This window comes from Aquila chrysaetos, chromosome 3 (genome assembly GCF_900496995.4).
Source record: "Aquila chrysaetos chrysaetos chromosome 3, bAquChr1.4, whole genome shotgun sequence".
Lineage (NCBI taxonomy): Eukaryota > Metazoa > Chordata > Aves > Accipitriformes > Accipitridae > Aquila > Aquila chrysaetos.
Window position 1 is genome coordinate 44,471,231 of NC_044006.1, and position 20,964 is coordinate 44,492,194.

At 40.5% G+C, this 20,964-nt stretch overlaps 1 protein-coding gene across 3 annotated transcripts in view; it reads right to left on the reverse strand.

Annotated features, from left to right (window-relative positions):
• The window catches only part of ABCB5 (ATP binding cassette subfamily B member 5), a 58,674-nt gene extending 40,984 nt beyond the window's left edge, over positions 1 to 17,690 (reverse strand). The window contains exons 1-2 of one of the 3 annotated variants that reach the window (XM_030007610.2): positions 17,564 to 17,690; positions 12,628 to 12,687 (exon numbers count right to left, since the gene is read on the reverse strand). The gene's annotated coding sequence lies outside the window, so the exon portion shown is untranslated. The remainder of the gene's footprint in view (positions 1 to 12,627; positions 12,688 to 17,563) is intronic. The other 2 variants (XM_030007612.2, XM_030007611.2) reach the window with 2 other exon arrangements.
• Between the last annotated feature and the right edge of the window lie 3,274 nt (positions 17,691 to 20,964).

The following is a 20,964-nucleotide window of genomic DNA, read 5'->3' on the forward strand; positions in this document are numbered from 1 at the left end:
GAAAACATGCAAATCATTTTAGAAAAATATGACAGACTGTTGCAAAAACAATGTAATCCAGTGTCTTCCATATCTACTGTGGCACTGAATTACAGTAAGACAAAAAGTAGATATTAGGAAAATGGCATTAACTCTATGAATAGTTAAGCACTGGGCCAGGTTACTGATGGAGCTGTTGGCATCTAGATTGTTGATTTTCTTTTTTCTTTTCTTTTCTTTTCTTTTCTTTTCTTTTCTTTTCTTTTCTTTTCTTTTCTTTTCTTTTCTTTTCTTCTCTTCTCTTCTCTTCTCTTCTCTTTTTTCCTTTTTTTTTTCAGGTCAAGTCAAGCAATTGTCTACAAGGTAAAATTTGGTATAGAGGATTTGGCCTTGAGAATTGCAGAAAGATGAAATTGTTTTCCGAGATCCTCATCGGCTCTATTTTCTCTGTTGTGCTGATAAACTTAACGAAGGCCAAAAGGGAACAAAGGTGGTACATCTTGTATTTTGATTAAAGGCATGAGGTTAGGTATAAACTGAGTCTGTGGAACAGCTGGTGACAGTTTTGGTGAAGGTTTCTGCCGGTGAGAGATGGGAAATTGGACAAATGGCAGAGTGACTTCACTACTTAGTCTGTATCCTGGGGTGGGTCATTTTGGTGGTGTACATATTAACTTCCAGGCTTCTTTCTGGAATGAACCAATTAGTTCACTTACAGGTGAAAGTGGGGTTTGGTTTTGAGGATAGTTGATTCCTGAGTTTGCTCCCAAGAACTAATTTCTATAAGAGAGTTTATGTTCTTTCCGTCTTCTGCAATCCTGGAACATGGTCCTTGTGCTCTCATTTCTGCACACTGTCATGATATATCCTGGAGCACGCAATACATATCCTTCACTTTGGACTATAAAAATATCTCTCCGTGTTTTTGCTTTCTGTGTAACATCACGGTGGCACAGCTCAGCACTCATACACAGCACTATGGACTGTTAAAAGACAAGAAGTTATCAGTATGTCTTAGAGTTTTGGGTGCACCACATGAGATGCAAGGAAATTCAGATTAAGTGGTAGTCTGTAGAAATGTGGCCAGTCCACTCCAGAGGGGCTATTTCTGAGCAGAGTGGATAGAAGCTGTTGAAACCGTGAAGGCCATGGACCTCTTCAGGAGTTAGATATTTTTAGCAGGGTAAATATAACTACTGATATGGTTTGTTCACTGGCAGGATTTCATAGTGTTTTACTAACATAAACCTGGGATGAATGAAGTTGTGTGGGTAGAAACTGCATATCCTGTTTCTGAAAGGTCTTACTCAAGGACTCAGTCCCATCTCACATCAAAAAGTTAGGTGATGGTGAATTATCAACTGTTCACATACGAAAATGTGAAGAAAATATGAGATGTCTTTACTACAAGGGTAGCACCAGCTAAGCCCCTTCCTTTCACCTGAACAATATTTTGACTGTGTTGCGCAGTGCCAGACAGGGTGTGGGCAGCAGAAAGAATTTCAGTTCATTTATTCTTTAGTCTCAGACTCTTGGGGGGAATTACCAAGTGACAATTACTTTCCTTTAAATATTTGTATTTCTCAACACAATGCCAAATCTTGAGGGCAAGGACCTCTCTCTCTTTTGCTGTAGCCTCTCCCCTTCCAATAATCTAGCATTTTGTACATATATATAATTTAAATAACATGACTGAATCAAACAAGTGTTATTGATACAGGTAGCATGTGTTTACTACCAAATGATGTTCTGATTAAATGTTTATATGCTCCCAAGGGTCAGCGAATGTGGTTCTTTTCATCTAAAGGAATCACTGTAAACATCCGGGCTCATCGAGCATGTACTTCATGACTCTTAGGAGCACATCACTGAGTGTTTCCCTTGCCAGGACAGACCATGGTTAAAATAGAGGTTGGTTTTTTTTTTTTTTTGCAAAGATGTGCATAGACAGTGACCTTCCACTGATACTATTTAATCTAGAAAAAGGAAAGTTTAAAGATCAGAGGCAGAAGGTAAGTGTTTGAAGATACATGTAAGGCATTTAACCCTAACTAAAATAACACTCTTAAGAAGATGAATAAAAATGGGCTTCCTATTTAAATAACATATATGGACACCTCCTGACTGATGGAGAGGGTGGCTGTATCAGGACTGGGCTGGAGCTGATACTGTGCGGTTCAGGAGCACAGTTTGTCCTAAGTCACCTGCTCCCCCCACCAGCTCCACACTGTTGTTGTCCGCTCTTCTGAGAGCTGCAGCACCTGCTTGTGCAGCTGGTCTCACCACCTCCCTCATTCCAAACCCATATTTTTCCTTTGTTTAGAAGTTCCCAATCCTTCTTCCATGCCTTGGTTGTCGACAATCCTAGCTATCATGTAACATTACACCTCATAGTCACGTCCAAGTTACGTGGTCCCTGAGAGCACGAATGGGAAAAGGGGTCCTAGGATTAATGAGGAATTATCTTGGAACACAGGAGATGGGGCAAATTTCCGAAGCCAGCTGCCTTGTACTACTTGTGCACAAACTCCAACTGATAGCCAGAATAAATTACCCTAATTATAAACCTGGCTTAAATCTCCTGGGTTAGAGAAGATGTTACTTTTGCTCATAAAGTTGCATTATGTGGTCACAATATTGTTTTCCCTTGGGGTAGTTGTTTTTTTTCCATGACAGCCTATTCATGTGTACTTGGCCATATTCTCTTCTGAGGAAAAATATTTTGGCACTTCAAACAAAAGCAGTAGGATTTCTGCCAGCCGGTGGTTCCTGCATTTCAGGCTTCCATGTCCATGGTGGCTAGTCCTGATGGTGGCTACCATGGCACTCAGTTCTGGTTCAGAGGGAACAAGACTGAATGACAGGGCTGAGGGGAGGAACAAAGCATTACTCCTGTCTGTCGCATCGATAGCTTGTGATGAGAGGCAGAGCAAGAACTCCAAAGCTGTCTTAGTCAAACCCCAGTACTTAAAAGGAAGATGCTGGCATCTTCTAAATATCCTCCCCTTTTAAGTACCATGTGGTAAACTCTCAGTTATCACTACAATTTCCTTTTTTTTACTTCTTCCTCCTTCCACTTGAGAAGTAACAGTATTCACTGACCTTACTTATGTGCATACTCTGCAGATTGGGATCTAAAACTGCCTCCTTCTCCCATAAATTCCCAATCCAGTCCTTCAGCTGATAGGTGAGCAGAGCTTAGGAGCATGTTTTGCCCAGTATAATCTTTAACAATTTACACTCACAAGAGTGAAGGAAATCCTTCACATGGATCGGGGAGTTGCTCAGGCAACTAAGGGGACTAGTGAGGTACAGATCCTGGATTTTGTCCTGTTGATGTAAGCTCTAGATCAGGACTGTCTGTACTGTTTTCATGCAGTGCTGAACTTTTAGCTCTAACTGTGTTTGCAATATTAAACTAGTTATGTAAGTTTACATTTCTCTATGCGTCACTGCACAGTCATGCTTAGGCTTTCACCGAACTGTCCTTCTGTTGTACTACTTTCTAAACAGATTACAAGAACTCTAATGAACTTCTGGTTGGACCTAAATTAGCATGGGCATCAAAAAGGTCTGATGAAGGATATTTCCTTTCAAGGAGGAGCTGGTGCTTCCAAGGAATGTACAAGAACATACCTGAATAACTCTTAAAGATTCAGGAAATGATTAGGCTTTTCTAGTTAGCAACAGACTGCCAGAAAAGATTAGACTATCAGAGACTAGCTTTTGAAATATATTGATCTTACTTTATGTGCCTGTGATTGTGAGAGAAAAATAACTGTAACTGCTGCCATGTATTTTCTAATTCTTCTTTATTCTTCTCAAAAGGATGTCAAATTACCTCTGCTATAGTACCAAAATCTGTTTGAAGCTTCTGAATGGTCTCATAATTGTCTAAGGAATGACTTAGTATAGGAATAAATTCAGGTAGCACATCAGTTAATTAACTGGCCCGTAAAATAACTTAAGTTCAAAGAAGCAATACTTCTTTTTAAAGGATCTTTAGCTGCATTGCAGAATGATAGTAAAGTAGACATTCTAAAAAGTAACTATTTGGGATCAGTTTCACCAAAAGTAAACTCAAAGAAAAAGAAGAAATTCAGTTTTAAAATGGTTGTTCCTCAAATGTTACTTTGATTTATTAGTGGATACAGGTTTATTTAGGTCAATGAAAAAGGAAAAAAAGGTTTTTTTCCTCTTGTTCCTCCTTATAACAGTCTATGTCATTCACTAGGACCAAGTTGCACTATTCTGATGAACTGATACTTATGGAAATAATTAGAAGATCCCAGCTGCACTACTCATTACTAAATATCCTTGAAGTCAATATGCACTGTGTGTTTCCCTTTTTGATGTAATTCAAAAAAGCTTTTAATGAATTACAAGTAAATTCATACCATATGTCCAATACAGCAATCAGGAGGAGCTTTCAGACAGTATCACTGTGAATGCATTGGAGATTTTTTTTTACTCTGTTTATATCAGATGCTATCCTATAAGCAACAAGAAGACACAATCTGAACATTTATCATTCACTTTTACACCTCCAAGCCGTTTGCATTGTAATGCTGTGGAATATCAACATTCTGCAACGTTCCCCTACCTCTAAACCTGGTAAAAATGAATCTAGGCTCAGAACCTGATTATTTCTCCTGAGAGCTTGGAGGTTTATTTATTTTTTAATCAAGAAAGCTACTATTGTCTCTTTTCCAACCCCAGAAGCCAGCATGAGTTTATGATAGCTTTAACCAGAGTCCAACAGGGAATAATGCCTCCCATGCCAAAAGCACATAAAAGTCCTGCCATGGAACAGGACAAAGCCAAGATTTACTGAAGTCCTAATAACGATGAAGAGGGAGGGTGAGAAGCCCTTCTCCACCAGCAACTCAGAACACTGTGGGACACACACCATTTAAATTCCTGCTCTGTTGGACGTGGGTCACAGGTCTGGCTCTGAGTGTCCCAGAGCAAAAGGGTGCCCCAGTGCCAGGACCCAAGCCCCGCTGCAGCAGGAGGGAGGACATGCAGTCATGCTGGTGGGACATCCAATAGCTGGCAGGGTACTTTGAGTCCTGCTTTTGGTCCAATTAATGCCGAGTTATGTACACAGCATGAAGCAGTTTTACAGGCGAGATTAGACACCTGGTGATTAGCAAATTCTCCTTGCTAGTGAGGGAGGATTAAAATTCTCTTTGGAAAATTATGGGTCTGCACTTGGCGCTTCTACGACCTACACTGGGAACGGGATTCAGCTGACAGACTCAGATGTCTACATGTCAATGCCTGCATATGAACTGTATGTCTAAATTCCCATTATAGTCAACAGGAGTCTGGGTAATAATGTAGGTATCTACTTTAAGGTGAGCTGACCAGTTTTCTGCACTCTGGATATCTTACTTACTCTATAGACTAGATCTTCATTGACAATAATGGGAGCTGGACACCTTCTTTACAAGCAGACATCTAAAATGATGTGTCTGAATGTGGGAACTATATCCCACCTTGAATGTAAGGGGTACATCATAGCATTTTTGCAAATGCCAACCCATTTTTTCCCAGGTGAAAGCCTGTCAAGAAGATGGTTCAGGACAGTCAAAACTTTCAGTAAGCATGCCATTTGTTTAAATAAACCAAATCCAGAATCCACTCAGCTTTAGCACCCCTTTGAAATGTTGCACTGGAGGAATCACCATAGTCTTAGTTGACATTCTCAGGGAGACCAAAAAATTAGGTTGAGTTTAGGATAACTGTGCTCCTTGCTGTCTGAGACTGATTACACAAGGCTCACTCTTTCAAAAAAGAACATCTGACTTGGTTAAACCCTGCATTATAAAAAGCTGTGCTTGTGGTTGTTTCCTTCTGATGATTTTCATTTCACATGCCAACATGTGTTTTGAAAATATTATGAGTTTAAAGTAACCAACAACACTGAAGAAGAGCGGTGACTCTGGTAAATATTATGGACTTGCATTTAGTCATTTGAGTATTTACATGCAGAAAAGTCATGTGGCTTGTTGTGTCAATGGTCACAGACACAAAAAAAGACTAGCTGAAATCCACGTTTTTTAAACCATATATATTAATTTCTCCCGCTTTGATGGTCTATTTTATATAAAGCCAGGAATGTTACTGTGTTGCATAAAATTTGCTGTTACTGATGTCTTCATTAAAATGTTTTCATTGAAGAAGAAAGACTGCAGTATCACAGGCAAGACTTATCCTACCCAGTAAGGTAGTTTTAATACAAGAGAAAGAAATAATGAAATTTATCTACACCAATATAGTGTAATATTGCCACCGTAACAGGCAAGAAAGAGTTACAAGATAAGTAGAGAGTCAAGAAGAGAGGTATATCTTGTTTTCCTTTGCTTTGTTTCTAAGTATCACAGTGACAATGTAAAGCATATGTTATAACTTTATAATTCTGTATAGATGAATAGTAGGAGCGAGAAACCATGAAGTATTTCTAAAACACTACTGTCATGACAGTCCCAATATTTCTATGGCATTGAATAGGGTTCAGGTTATTTCCTGATGGTTGTCACCTTGTGAAGAAGGAATCTCTTCCCATGGATTTCAGTAGGAAGAGCACCTTGCACTAAATGCAGCATTCAGGGAAGTTTTCAAAATGTTTTAAAAATTATTTTGTGGGCAAATTAATTTTTATACAGCTACAAGAAGGCAATGCCTTTTTATATATAGTTTTATTAAATAATATTCTCCAAATAGCTAGATTATTTCTATAGTCTTCAAAATACTACACTCCAAAAGCTTTCCTAAAAATATTGCAAAATGAAGGTTCAAAGTAGCTTCCTTAAGACAGTATTTGGAACTTCAGAGTACAGAGGAGACATGAACATGGAAATTAAGGAGTATTACTGTATTGCCAGCAGGTGCTTTTATGTGCATATCCGGAATGAAACTAAATAGAAGTTCTTTCACCAGAAGCTGGAGGGTTCATAAGACAGGCAAATCAGACACTGAAGTGGTTGATTCAACCCTGATTCAAGGGAGTGAATGTGGGGAATTAAACTGATACTCCACACAGAACTTCCCCTAGGTTATACCCCTTATTCCTGTAATTATATCACTCCCCTGGGCTTATAACAATAGCAACTTTGCTGTAAATCTTTTAGAAAGCAATTATTAGAGATGAGATGGTCTAGAAAGTTATGATTTGTTTGCTTTTTCAGCTCTTCTACCACTAACTTGTGTGATCTTGGGCAGATAATTTTCTCCTCCCATTTATAGGAAAAAAAAAGAGAATTTTACTGAAGTTATTAAATATTTATCTATTTATGAAATGGAATTTATGGAATACAGCTTTTCTGATCCACACAAGTGCTGTGAGAATGCAAACAAAGGGTGAAATGCCCAGGTTCTACAGACAGAAGTGTCAGATATGTACCTGATACTAAACATCAGGTGGTAAATGCAAAAAAAAAAAAAAAAAAAAAAAAAAAAAAAAAAAAAAAAAAAAATTTCCAATAAAATTTTCTTTTTTTCTGAGAGGGCAAAATGTGTGGGTTAAAGCTCTGATATACAAATTTTTAATTGGGAATGGCAGTTGCCCACCAGAGATAATCTAGCATTTCTGCTGAGTGTTATGGTGTATGAAAGAAGCTGCTGACCTTTCTCAAGAAAGCACAGAACCGTACCAGGCAGGTCAGGAAAACCTTGGCAAATCTGGAATGCTACAGCAGGACATACCTTCTGCTTAAAGCTCAGACATTTTGTAAAGCACTGTGTATACTGTAGACTGCGGAAGAGCTACTATTGCGTTTTATTAAAAAGTCACCTTCCATCCTTCATTTGCGCTCCCATATGTTGAATAATTTATTTAAAAGAGAGGAAAAAGTTCTCAGTAGTTGAAGCCGGCACTGTTTCTTAGCTGAGTAACAACCCTGCCATGACAGTAAAAGAGTAAGGGTACACCAGCGGGAACATTGTAAGAAAAAGCTGAACAAGTTGGTGAATTATCAGTATGCAGGGACACGCGCCTGTACCAACACGCTCAGCCTGACTGCAGTGGCCAGCATTTGCAGCCTGGGCTCTAGCTGAAACATGTGATAAAAATGTGAAGGGCAATCTAATTAAAAAACTTAAAACACTGCGCTGAGGTCATTCCTGTTTACCTCCCACTAAAAAAGACGTGCCCTCTTTTGCATGCTATATAGTAATAAACAACCCCATAGAAAGGCACTGTGGCAACCAGGATACCTCCTGCTCTAACTCCCGGGGCTGTTCTTTCTCCCCTCTGTCCTCAACCTCAAATAACTCCTCCTTTCTGCCACCACCTGCCTTGCCAGCCTTCTTAGGCAGCTGCGGGCAAGGCTCAGCTGTGCTCGTCCCTGCCTCGTGCCTCTCCCCGCTCACGGAGGACAGGTGCCCTTGGCACCGCTCTGCGTGCCACCGGCGAGAAAAGGCAGTCAGAGCCCCAGTCTGGGCTCTGTAAGAACTTGCAGAACAACCCCAAAAAATCCCTGGGCATCAAAGGAAAAATCAGATGTTTCCCTCCCCTCTCTGATCACACTTGGTATTCACCCATTACCCCCTCACAGCGGGAACAATTTTATTCTTGGAGCTGTCATTACTTAACACCCCTAAATTAGTAATATCTTGAGTTTTGATAATGACTGTCATCTGAGACTAAAGATGTTTTGCAAGCATTACATTATTGACTGGGTTTCAACTTCCTAGTGAAGCAGCAAGACCTTTTATCTCCCTTAATTTGTATCAAGAAACTGGGGAACAGTATCTGAGTAGACAATCAGTACAAATCAATCACAGTAAAGTAAGGCTAGCCAAGACATGCTGAGCCCTAGCATTGAGCTCCAGCTACCAAATCAGGCATTAAAATCTGGAAAGTTGTGGTAAAAATATAATTTGAGATAGAAAAGTGAAATTTTGGGATATGGTGTCCCTCTCACTGCAAGGCCCTTGAGGGTTATGGGCTGGTGCGGGATGTGCAGATGAGATATATTTGGTGACTGGTTTGACCAATGTTTAGTCTGAACTTTGCTACTAAATCTCATCTCTATTTAATGTGATGGTTATCAGAATCTAATTACACTTAAAACTTTTGATAACAAATTACTAGCAAATAGACTGGAAGTTTATACGGTGGCAGGCAGATAACTGGATATAACCACTAAGGGAGAGAGAGATAAAATGCCTTCCTCCACCAAAGGGGCCATAAATAGACAGGGGAGCACTACTGATTTGTTGGAGGAGTCAGAAAATACTAAAATAAAGACACAGTTCCTGTTTCTTCTCACTTAGAATTTGCAACTATTATGCAGGAGACATAGTACCCTCACACCTTCATTTGATTACTGCTATTCTCTCCCCTGTAGACTGATTTTGTATGCACGGAGCAGGAGCTTCCCTCGAGCTAGAGAGAAAACTTCAAGTCAGGTTTCTTAACTGCCTTATCTGTTTTACAACCCCTTACAAAATGCACTATCGCTGCTTATCAGAGGCTGCCTTATGTTTAATATTTTCAAGAGATAAAAGGTTATGAACCAGGAACCTGCCCCTGACATTCATACAAGGTGACAGAAACAGGGAGTGGGGTTAATTTCAGTTTACCTTTCAGTATAGAAAAGCCACCTTTTGCCATGCATGTCATACCATAATGAACAGTCATAGGAAGACATTGTGATGAGTAGGACACAGCCCTTTCTAATGTTAACTAATTAATCTGAACAAACATCATTGGTGGAGGGGCTGGGCAAGCTGCACAGCTGCTTAGCTGTGCAGAAGATAGAAGAGTTGCCCTGGTGCACAAGACCAATATTTAGAAGCCAGTCATTACTGGGTGCAGCTCAGCAGATCTTGTAAGCAGGCAGAGAACTCAAAGAACAATCTTCATATTGCATTGGCTTTTGCTGTATTGCAAGTCAGCCCAGGGGAAGTACACTTACAGCATTGCAAGCAGAACAGAGTCTGAAACATCACAACAAGGCAATGTAAGGATATAAAAGGTGACAAAAGGATGTAAAAAATTTAGAGTTATAAGTTTGTCTATTGTATCAGTTATTTTCTTCTAAAAAGACATTTTACACAGTTTTCGAAATTTGTGACTGTCATAGGCCACAATTTTAGCTGACACAGGCATGTGCTTTGGGAGGTGGGGAGATGAACATTTCAGTTTTAAATTTTGGAAATTGGTATAATTTCTCAAAAATAAAACAAAAACTCCACAGCTACCTGTGAAAAATGAAGTTTCTCTTCTTACTAAAATCATATTGTTTTCAGGGAGTTCATACATAATATTGGTAAGTTGCCATCCATTTTATACCAAAAAATTAATTTTCCATACAATATGGAGCATTTCCAGCCTTAGTGATAGTGTGTGAATGTTTTTTGTGTAGAAATGTCATGAAAATTAGAAACTACTTTCTGATAAAATGATCTGCCACAAAAGTTAAGTCTTTTTCATATAATTTAATATCTGTAAGGATAAGGATTATTATTTACTTCTTCACGATCAAATCTTCTACATATTCTGACATGTCTGTGCTTAAGAAATGGGAGTCTGAAATACACAGTAAAGATGAATTTTCTATCATTTCCTCCAGCACCTGGGAAAACCACGCCCAGGAAAGTTGGAATTGTTTCATGTTTCCCTAGAAGGGATCCACAAAGCTGTGTCTTCCCCTCCTCAAAAAAAGTATCAATTCCCAGTTGCCTTTCTGACCAACCTTCAGTGAACCAGATTCCAGCCAAATCTGACATCTGCTGTATAACACTTTGTGTTGGTTTTGGCTGGGATAGAGTTAATTTTCTTCATAGTAGCTGGTATGGGGCTATGTTTTGGATTTGTGCTGGAAACAGTGTTGATAACACAGGGATGTTTTCGTTACTGCTGAGCAGTGCTTACACAGAGCCAAGGCCTTTTCTGCTCCTCACCCCATCCCACCAGCGAGGAGGCTGGGGGGGCACAAGAAGTTGGGAGGGGACACAGCTGTTCCCCAAAACTATTATCCTGCCCTAAACCTGGCTGGATTGCAAGTTGACTTTATGAAAAGTTGACTTCACGTGATGCAAAGTTTGGGTGAATGTTTCCCTGCTGGTCAGAAACTTTCTCATGCTGCAAGATCCTTTTCCAGGTGGATCTTTAGGCTCCAAAGCAAAGTCCTTATGGATGACTGTGGCCTTAGCTATAGCTTGTAGCTGTAGTTATTGGAGGCACTGTGACAGATCTAAACACAAGTGCTACTTATTTCTAAGTGCTACTTAGAAATTCAATCACCTCCCGATCCAGTTTACTGGATTAATGGAGGTGGCCTTAATATGTAAATGAAAGAGAATGGTCTGGCTTTTTAGCTAAGCTTGAAACTCATGTATTCGACCTCAAGCAGAGCAGGACTGTATGCCTTTTTCTCTCCCACACATGCAGTTTACTTAATTTTTGTCCATAGGCTGTTATCAGTAATTGGCATTAGTGTATTTATCAGTTTTAGTATATCAACCAAAAATAATATTCATTTACCCTTGGGAAAACAAAGCAGAACCATTCATATAAAGCATTAAAACATGGTTTGCTCCATTTGCTGTGTGCAGTTCCTGTCTCGTGGAACATTTGTTTCTTAGCATTTCATGCCCTACTCGGCAGGTTAATCACATGAGACCTCGCTGGCACTGCAAAAATCATAGGGCTTTCTAACTTTGTATTTATTATATGTTCAATACCTGAAAGAAGATAAAAAACATTGAAAACAGACTTCATTATGTAAGTCATGTGAAGGGGAGTTGGCCAATTCAGAGAACTTGCAGACATACTGCACACTTTCAGGAAACTAATAAAAACCCTTCAAAACCAAGGGAGGGAAAAAAAACCCAACCCCAAACAAATCAAAACCAATGGCCCAGAAATGTTAAAGCAGATAGTGCTTTTCCTGAAAGTTAACTATTTACTGCTGATACCTTCACTGAAATGCTGGTTTTGTTCTGATGCCCCATTCAAATATTAGGTAATGGAACTGGATGACATAAAAGAATCTATTTGAGTTTATCCCAAACTCAGTATCCAGCATTTTTTAAGGTTTGCTCAAGTTGGCTCTCTTCTAAGCAAAGTTTATTTTTCATATCTGCTTATCTAAAAATTGAAGGACCCAGCTGGGACTGCAAGTAGAAAAGCCAAAATGCTGCCAGAAAAAATTATGCTTATAGTATTTCTAAATCACAGAGCGCAATTAAATCTCTAAAGGAAGATTGCTTTGCAAAAGTATAGCCTCCACTTGCAACCTGAAGATGTCCAGTTAGAGTGCTTTCCAGCTTGCACCACAGTTCACAGTTCAGTTCCATAATTACATTATTTAGGAAGGATTTTTCTTTAAGCTGACATTAGTTGAAGGGGAACAGAAAAATATAGAATATTCTTAAAAAAAAAAAAGTCTTCCTTCATAATTTAAATGATGCAGTCCTATATAGTCACAGTTGACCTTCTACTTATGTATTTCTGAGAGGAAGAGAAAGCCAACCCTGCAAAGGCTGGTCTGGGAATCACCTCACTAAAAGCACCTGGGTAGCTCAGTTTCGCAATCCTGCCACTGAAGTTGAATCTGAAGAGACATGGCATAGTACATTTCAGGCAAATACCAATGTCTCCTACATTACTGGAGAAAAAATTGTTGAACCTACTTGCACCTGCAGACTGGTCCAGCTGACAGCAGTAGGGTATTAAAGGATACTGTGGTCTACCTGATTAATGAAAGAGGCTGAGGTTATTAATACTGTGGAAAATATTCTGTTAGGTAATGAGCTTATATAAAAATTTCTTAAGTACTTTGTCATATCCAGACTGATGCTTCTGTAAATGATTTTGGGGGCTTTTTTTTTAAAGGGAGACCACATAATCCAACAAGCATGCAGGGAGCTAATACCAGGAAGAGGTGGGCATTACAGCTGAAGGGAAGAGGAGACGAGCATTGCTGCTCTGCAGAGAGGAGAGCTGCGTAGCTTCAAGGGCGGTGGCAGCTCCTCGATGTGGCAACTGTGTTGAGGCTGCCTTTTGATACAAGTAGTCTTGTCAGGTTATGCATTTCCCATTGCAGGCAGAGGATGCTTCAGATGCTTTACCTGGGTTTGTGTAGCTTAAGTCATTCCAAATACACACTTCATAGATTTTTCATTACATTTTTGAAAGCTCATTAAATTGACCAAAAAATATTAGAAAATACTACGATCTGATGGCTTTCATATCTTGCTCGGCTTGAGGTAATATTTACTCCATGCTATCTGATCTGATACAGCACTTAATGAGGAAACAAAAGTACAGGCTGCTTTGAATTAGCCATTAAAGTATGGACATATTTAAAGAAAGAAGCTATCATTTGGTCAAATCAATTTGTCGAGTACCAGTTGGAAGGTGTCTGAGGGATCCCCAGAAGTAAAGGGGAGAAGAAAAAGGTTTGCCATAATAGAAGGCCTATCTTTTCATGTTAAGAACTCCAGATGTGCAGATAAAGTATTTTGTAAAAGTAGAATGAAGTCGTTTTTCACATTGACTGGATTTTGGGCTGTAAAAATTGATCAAGTAATTCACTGAAAAAGTGTACAGAGTGTATGCAGAAATAGCTAGGCTGCCTAGCTTTTGTTTGATGAGTAAAATGGAAAAAAAAGTGGAAGCTCTGAGTGGGGAAAATTTTCCAGCCCACGTATTGGGGAAAGTTTAGAAAACAAACACACCTTCAGTCAGAATTTCTAGTGCTGTATGAATAAGCCCACTGCAACAACTAGAAACTGTGACCTGAAAATATGCATGGGACTACATTTGAAAAGGAACAAGACAAAATCAAATTAAACTTTTCACCCGTTCTGGTCATTTGTACTTTTGTAGTGAACAAGTATCCGTGGCATTTGAAGCCTGGAGTTTTCCCAAAGCCTTCCAGTGCCTCCAAACCATGACAGGACTTGTTCTGTCTGATGAAGCTGGTTGGAAAGCAAATTGTGCAGCCGAGCAGTGAGAGGACCAAGCCTTGCGCTGTCTCTCTGGGGTTTGGACCCTTGCTGGGTGGCACTGAGGTCCTGGAGCCCCATCACTGCTCTGAACTCTTCATCTGCTGATTGAACTTAAAATACAAATGCAGAAGCTGGAGGCAAAGGATAACCTCTAGGACTCTGCCTTCCTGTACTGATAGCCTGGGGGTACAGCTGGAGATACCAGTACTGGAGAGGAGCAGCCAGCCATAGTTCACATGTTCCCCTTACCAGGAGGGCTGGCTGGGGCAGCTCCTGCAACTGAGAGTGGATCCAAATTGAAAACAACCCTTCTCTTCCATGGAAAAACACAGCTTCCTGCTGGCTAAAACAGTTTGTAAGCTTTTACCAAATCCTACACATACTTCTGGCCAAAAAAAAAAAAAAAAGGAAAAAATCAAACCTGGGGTTTCAAAGGTAGGATATTTTGATTTTCTTCAGTTCTGAATTATGACTTCTTATGTTTTTTCCTCTGACTTTTCAGAAATAGATTTCTCCTTTCCTTTTTCTCCTCAAATATATCACTCTAACCCTTTGTTCTGTGGAAAAAAGTCCAAACTTTTCTTCTCCCCTGAAAATATATTTTTCATGTTCTGGGTTGTTTTGATGAGAGAATATAAATTTGTTTTGGCCCTAAACTCCAATTATTTCCCCAAACCTGTTATTGTACTTTATCCAAATGTAAAGAAGGAAAAAAAAAAATCCATCACTGGGGTTCTTTCCAAAATAACTTATCAACAACTTATTCACTACTTGTGAAGACCAAGGAGGGGAGTCGATTAGCTGTTGAATAAGGCACTCGGTGAGGAAGAAGAACTCTTACTGAAAACAGGTTTATTTTTCAAGTGCCCATTGACTAACAGCTTCTGGGTGGTGAACATTTGAAAACGTCACCTTATACTTGGGAGCAGACACATTTGTCAACATCGTCACTGGTACCTGCAAGTATGTTTTGTACGGGCACAGCAGACTGTACTATCCAGTATGAATGGCTGTATTTTTCTTTAGAGCTCATAAATTCAGTGTCAGCGGAGGAGGAGAGGATGGCTTCTTGCATGGCAGTTCTTCCAGTCCTACAAAACAAACTACCTTCAACTCTGGAAATATTTGCAATAAGAAGCAGCAATGATGTGGGAATAAGCCCCACATCTGCTTGCACTCAGCATTTAATCCACCCTGAGGCAGGCAGGAGCATATCTACTCACTGCCGGCAAAGGCACGTCCCTGCAGCTGACCTTAGTCAAGTGCTTGTTCTTGGGTATGCCCTGTCACAACTTCAGTGCTGTCCTGCCCTAATTTCCTTATTTTCTCTCCCTAAAATTAAGCACTTCCTTTTCCTATCCTGTGTTAACAGATTTAGTTAAGTCATACAGCTCTGTGTATTACATCTGACATGAAAAGGCTGGATGTTGGTTAGGGTGTCTTTGTGCCACTTTAACAGAAGTAAAGAAAATACAGTAATGAAATTCTATTGTCCTCAGCAAAAAGCAACTGGATTGCTAAGCAGCAGCGTTCGATCTGGTGCTGCCAGTTCCCAGATCCTGCCAGCAAACACTCAGCAAAAGCCTTTGTTCTAGTTTTTAGAAAGAAATTAAGGCAGCCTGTTAAAAAATAATAAAAAAGTAAATGAATAACCGATTAAGTCACCACAAGTTCCTAAGTTTCTGATTTTATCTCAGAAAAAGCTGGCAACGGTTCTGTGCCCATTTTATTTTGCAAAAGGAATTTGGAATTAAAAACTCCCTTAGGACTTGCACAGTTGATTTTTGCAGGGAGCAAACTTTCAACCAAATTTTGTTCAACCTGTTTCTGCACATGCAATTTATGTTAGTGACATGACAGCAGCTCCAAGAGATCATAGTAATGTAATGCTACTCTGCCCGTAAGCTTTGCTCTCCCATCCCAATGCTGGCCTGATGGTAAGGTCTAGCAAATTGACTGTGACCAATTTTAATTTACAGGATCAAGGTGAAATGTCTATCTGGGCAGAGGAGCTCCCAATGATTTGGAAGGGAATTGCAAGAGAGAGGACTCCATATCTGTGTAATTGCAGGAGATGTCTGCCTCGCATTCAATACTTAATTACTTTTATCTTAAAAAAAATTTGTATTAACCTTGCTCCTTTGTGCCCAGTTTCTCTTTTTACTCTGCTGACCTCATCTCAGAAAAACTTTATCTTTTTGACCGTCATCTTCACATTGTGTCATTCATAGTGATGAATTTTCTCCATGCTGGTACTCTCAGTGTTTTGAACCAACCCAAATTAAAGCACCTTGGTGACTTAAAGTGTACCTACAGAAAAAGGCCTGGTTTCCACATTGGTCTGCCCCTGCCCTGACGCAGCCTTAGCCCCGTGATGTTTCTGTAGGTGGTGTGACAGTGGGGTGCGGTGCCTCTCTTCCTGGCTGGTGATCCATCTCGCACAGCTGCCACTTGGCTCTGCGCATGGCGGCATGTGCTAGAGCACATCTGCCCCACAGCTGGGCTCTTCCTGGACGACCACAGAAGCCCTGCTTGCACTTTGCTCATCTGAGCATGGGGAACTCATGGTGAGTCATCCCCAAATGGGACAAAGGTAGTTCCATAAAGCTCTCCCATAAAAGCTGTATGAAACGGTATCAAACTCCCTAAGAACAAAAGAAAAGTCAAACCCATCAAAAACAATAGCTATTCAGCAAATCAATGGAAATCAGACAGAAATGAAGCCCGGGAGCTTTCAACAGAAGACATTTTTTTAGAAGCCATGAAAGCTACAGCAGTGCTGGAGCTACTTTGATCTGTAAGTTACACCATGTGCGGTTGTTATTAACATTGACCGAGGATCATCTCTTTCAATTAGAGTTTATGCCTCTTGTAACCATTTATAACCGTTCACCTTATTAATAACTCCACTGTAACCAGACAATGTGCGTTTATGACCCATCATGGTTAGGTATGTATAAAACCCAGACCTTGAACCAACACTTACACACCAGAGGTTGTCAGGGGCAGAGGAATAGTTTTGAGGAAACCACTTCAAAATCTCCTTCCCTTGTCATAAGAAGGCCAACACCAGATGTGGTGGGCAAAAGCCTGTACCTTTCAACACTATCAATGTTTTAATAGTCCACAGGTTGTCTACTTAATCGTTCTGCTTCCTCTCCAAAAGGTTAGTGATTCTGCAGATGTGGAAGAAGACGACGAGTGAATGTGAAGTTCTGGAAGGAGCTTCATGAAAGATTAAGGTCAGGTAGCCTCTTACAAATTAGGACTATCCTGCAGGTAGTCTGCTTCTCTTCACAGTTATATTATATAAATCAGCAATCACAGCAACAGAAATACTTCTAGGAGAACAGGAATGTTAGGAAGAATTTGGAGAATGGTTGCATCTCTGAGACACCGTACCAGTACTGAAAGCAGGCAGTAACTGCTGCCTGGGTCCTGAGCTTTCAATGCAACATATTACTGAAGACTTTTAAAGTAAACCCATAATTTCTCTAAAAGTGACCATGAATTCCTAAGACAAAAGAATCTTAGACATGAAAAGTCCACTGGAAAACACAGCAGGAAAATTATATGTGGGACGACAGTACTACAAATGAGGAAAAAGTCTGTTTACCGTAACCTTAGATGGTGAGAAAAGTTGAGTGAACGCAGGTTACCAAGTAGCTGTAGATCTGGATATGAACACAAAACAGCGCAGCCAAAAGCAAACTTGTTGCTGAGTTCTGGTAGTTTATTCCTCATGCTGCCTCCCTGTCTGAAGTTTTTGGAATCGGAGTTGCAATTTGTACACATAGCTCATTACTTGTGACTAATGAGAGAGCGCAAAAAGAGGTTTGGCATCCTCCCCTGGGTGGTGACCACTGTGAGAGAAATTAATTATTCAGAGCAATTTGTGTCAGTGTAGCTCACAAATACTACTGCTGCAGAAGAATTCATAGCTGGAAGAAGACAGAGAATCATCTCTAATGATTGCCTTTGACAAAGTTTCCTTACAAACTTGATATCATGGCAATTGCTTTTTACGATAAATGAAAATGACTATTTTGCACTGTGCTAATAAATGTGTCCTAAGAAGAGGTCAGGCTTGGCTGTTATCTTCTGCTATAGATAAACCTTAGATGGGACAAATACACAGTCCTAAACGCATGAGCCTGACTCATCATTGTGTTTGTGCTTTTACGGAGCAGCCCCTGGAAGATGGCCTGAGCATATCAAAACTATCAGAGATTAGCTTTAACTTCAACAGGAGTTCATGCCTGCAGGACCAAGAGCTCCCTGAGAAGGGACATGGGCAGCCAGGCTTAGGAAGGCAAAAATTGATGGAAAAGGAGCGGAGGGACTTAATTAGGGAACCATGAAAACCCAGTACTCAGGAATCTGAAAGCAGTGGGATAACTGAAGCCAGACATACCCCAGTGGGCTGAAAGCTCAGCCCAGTGACCGCCGTCTTCTTTGCAGGTCCAGCCTACCTCTAACTTTGCATCAACAGGGCAGGTTTATGAGGTGGAGGGCGTTTAGCGTGCCTCCTTCCCCTTCCACCTCCTCGTCACCAGGCATACGATTCATCTGCTAATAATGCACAGCCACGAGTGATCACGCCAGCTCAGGGCCGCAGCTCCAGCTCAGAGCCCATGTCCTCACTGCCAGCCACCCCTCAATGCTCACACTGGTGCCAGCCTGCAGTGGAGGGCTCTCTCGGCTTAGGAAGCTGAGACACTGCCAGGAGCAGAGAGGATGCATGTTTTTCATCTGAACTGACAGCTACTGTGGATGCAGTCAGCTCAAGCCTCCTCAAAGGCTGCAGTGTGGCAGGGGTCTTGTGGTGAAAAGTGCTGGGTTTCTGGGGTGTGACTGGCATGTTCCTGTGAAATATAGCAAAAGTCTCACCACAGCTGCTTTGAAATCACTGGGGTTTCACCACAGTTAAGGAACTTAGATGAATGAGCTGCTCTGGGATGGAGGAGTGAGGTTTTGAAAACCAGCAAGTATCACTGGGGATCAGCTTTGCATTTCTTCTGGTTAATAGATACCATGGGTAAGTTTCAAAAACTCCAAAACCCCTTATATGCTTTTGAAAAAATCTCCCCCACCAAGTCTAATGCTCAGGAGTTCATGCAAATTAGAAAGCTACTGTAACAGCCTCTGTGAGGGAGACATGCTCTAGCTAATCGTCATGGCCTTATGTCCTCCCTACTCAGATTTGACTCAAAAAGCTGTGCCAACACTTCTAGCAATATGGTGAGAACGGAAAAATATCCCTACCAGCACTTATCTACATTTGGCTCATTATTAAATACATGGCCAGGGTATTAGCCATGTTAAAGCACTAATACCGCTTCCTTCTCTTGGTGCTAAATGTAAGGACTGCAGTTTACTATAAACCCATAAAATACTCATTTAGGCTGTTAGAAAGAGTTAAGCTTTCCCAGACTACATTAGGTCATCTGTCCAGTAAAAATTATTCAGTAAAAATTCAATAATGTTTCTTCAAGAGGGCTCAAACTGATTTTTTTCTTCTTCGATCTGAACCATGGTCAACACAGCAATGCTGATCTCAGCCACAAATCTGTATCCACACCTGGCCCCAACTTCAGCTGGATTTGATCAATGGGATCCATGCAGGAGGGGTGGCAGAGGTCTGCCCGGCAGACACATGCGTGGTGGGAGTGAAATAGTGATGACTGTCAGCACTTTCCTTCTTCAAAGGGCTCCAGAACAGTGAATTCTTCATCTGCCTTGGGAGGCTGGGGCTTGCTCTTGGGTAGGATTTTTTGGCTTTTTTTTCCCCACAAATATTCAAAATTGTCATTTGGTCTCCTTAGAGTTTCGCAACTGAGGAGGTGAGAAGAATTTGGTTTGGGAAGCTTTTGCTTCTCCATCCCTCCTGACCTCTCGATCCTGGGCTTTGTTTTTTGTTGTTTCGTTTTAAAAATACATTAGTTTTTTATAATGATTTAGAAAAGGAAAAAAACAACTAGCAGTGAACTTCTGCATTTAGCTGTTATTCATCTCTTTTCTGAGAATAGATTTGTATATATTATGATTAATATAATAAAATATAATATATATTATACAACATAACGTAACATAAATAATCTATATATAATATATTTTATGTAATCTCTCTCTCATATGAAGAAATGGTGATATCTAAAATAAAAGCAATAGTATGAATGTTCTTTCCAGGTGTGGAGCTACGGTGTGAACAAACACTGTTTTGTAAATGTGAGCTGTGTGCATCAGGGACAAAGTATCTCAAACACCATTTTCAAAAGTGACCAGTGGTTTTGCTGCCTCATTTTTAAGAAGCCTTGAAAATGCTGTACTCTTGCCAGGAGAAAAGTTGTTTTAAGTCCCTCTTAGATTGGCCCTCTAGAAATCAAGACACTCTCTAAATCTGTAGCCACCTTCTAAACTCCAGGCCAAGGTAGAATTTTGTTTAGATGAAAGAGTTTCCTTGTTGGAGAGCCTTCCTGTGTCTCTGTAGCAAAAGCATTATCAGCGCGTTAACTAGTCTCTCATATCACAGTGTGGTGGAGTACATAAGGCACCGATGTGCACTAATTCATGGTCCTGAAAGGCAGGACAGCATTACACAGAGATTTCCCTGGAAGTCCTTCTTGGCATAGGGAAAGTTGCTGCTTGTGTTCAAGAAAATATGTCGGGAAATACTTAATCCTTGAGGAATCACTTTAAGATATGGTGAGTCACACCTATGCTGGGAATGCAGTGGGGAAGGGAGATGGGGAGGACACACCAGAATGGGGGCTGGATTGGCTGCTGTACCTGAGTAGGATGCTTTGCATGAGGTCACGATGCATGTTTATGCTGCTCCTGGAAGGACTGCACAGCTGGACTGCGTGCAGAGTTCAAGAAGCTGAAAAGCTACAATTAAACCCAAGTAAAAATAAACGGACAGCCTATCTGTTAAGAGAGAGGCAGCTGGGCATTCCCCTCCCCTCCACTGCCAGGGTCATGAGAGTGCAGGGCTCTTGTAAAAGAACCAAGCTGTAA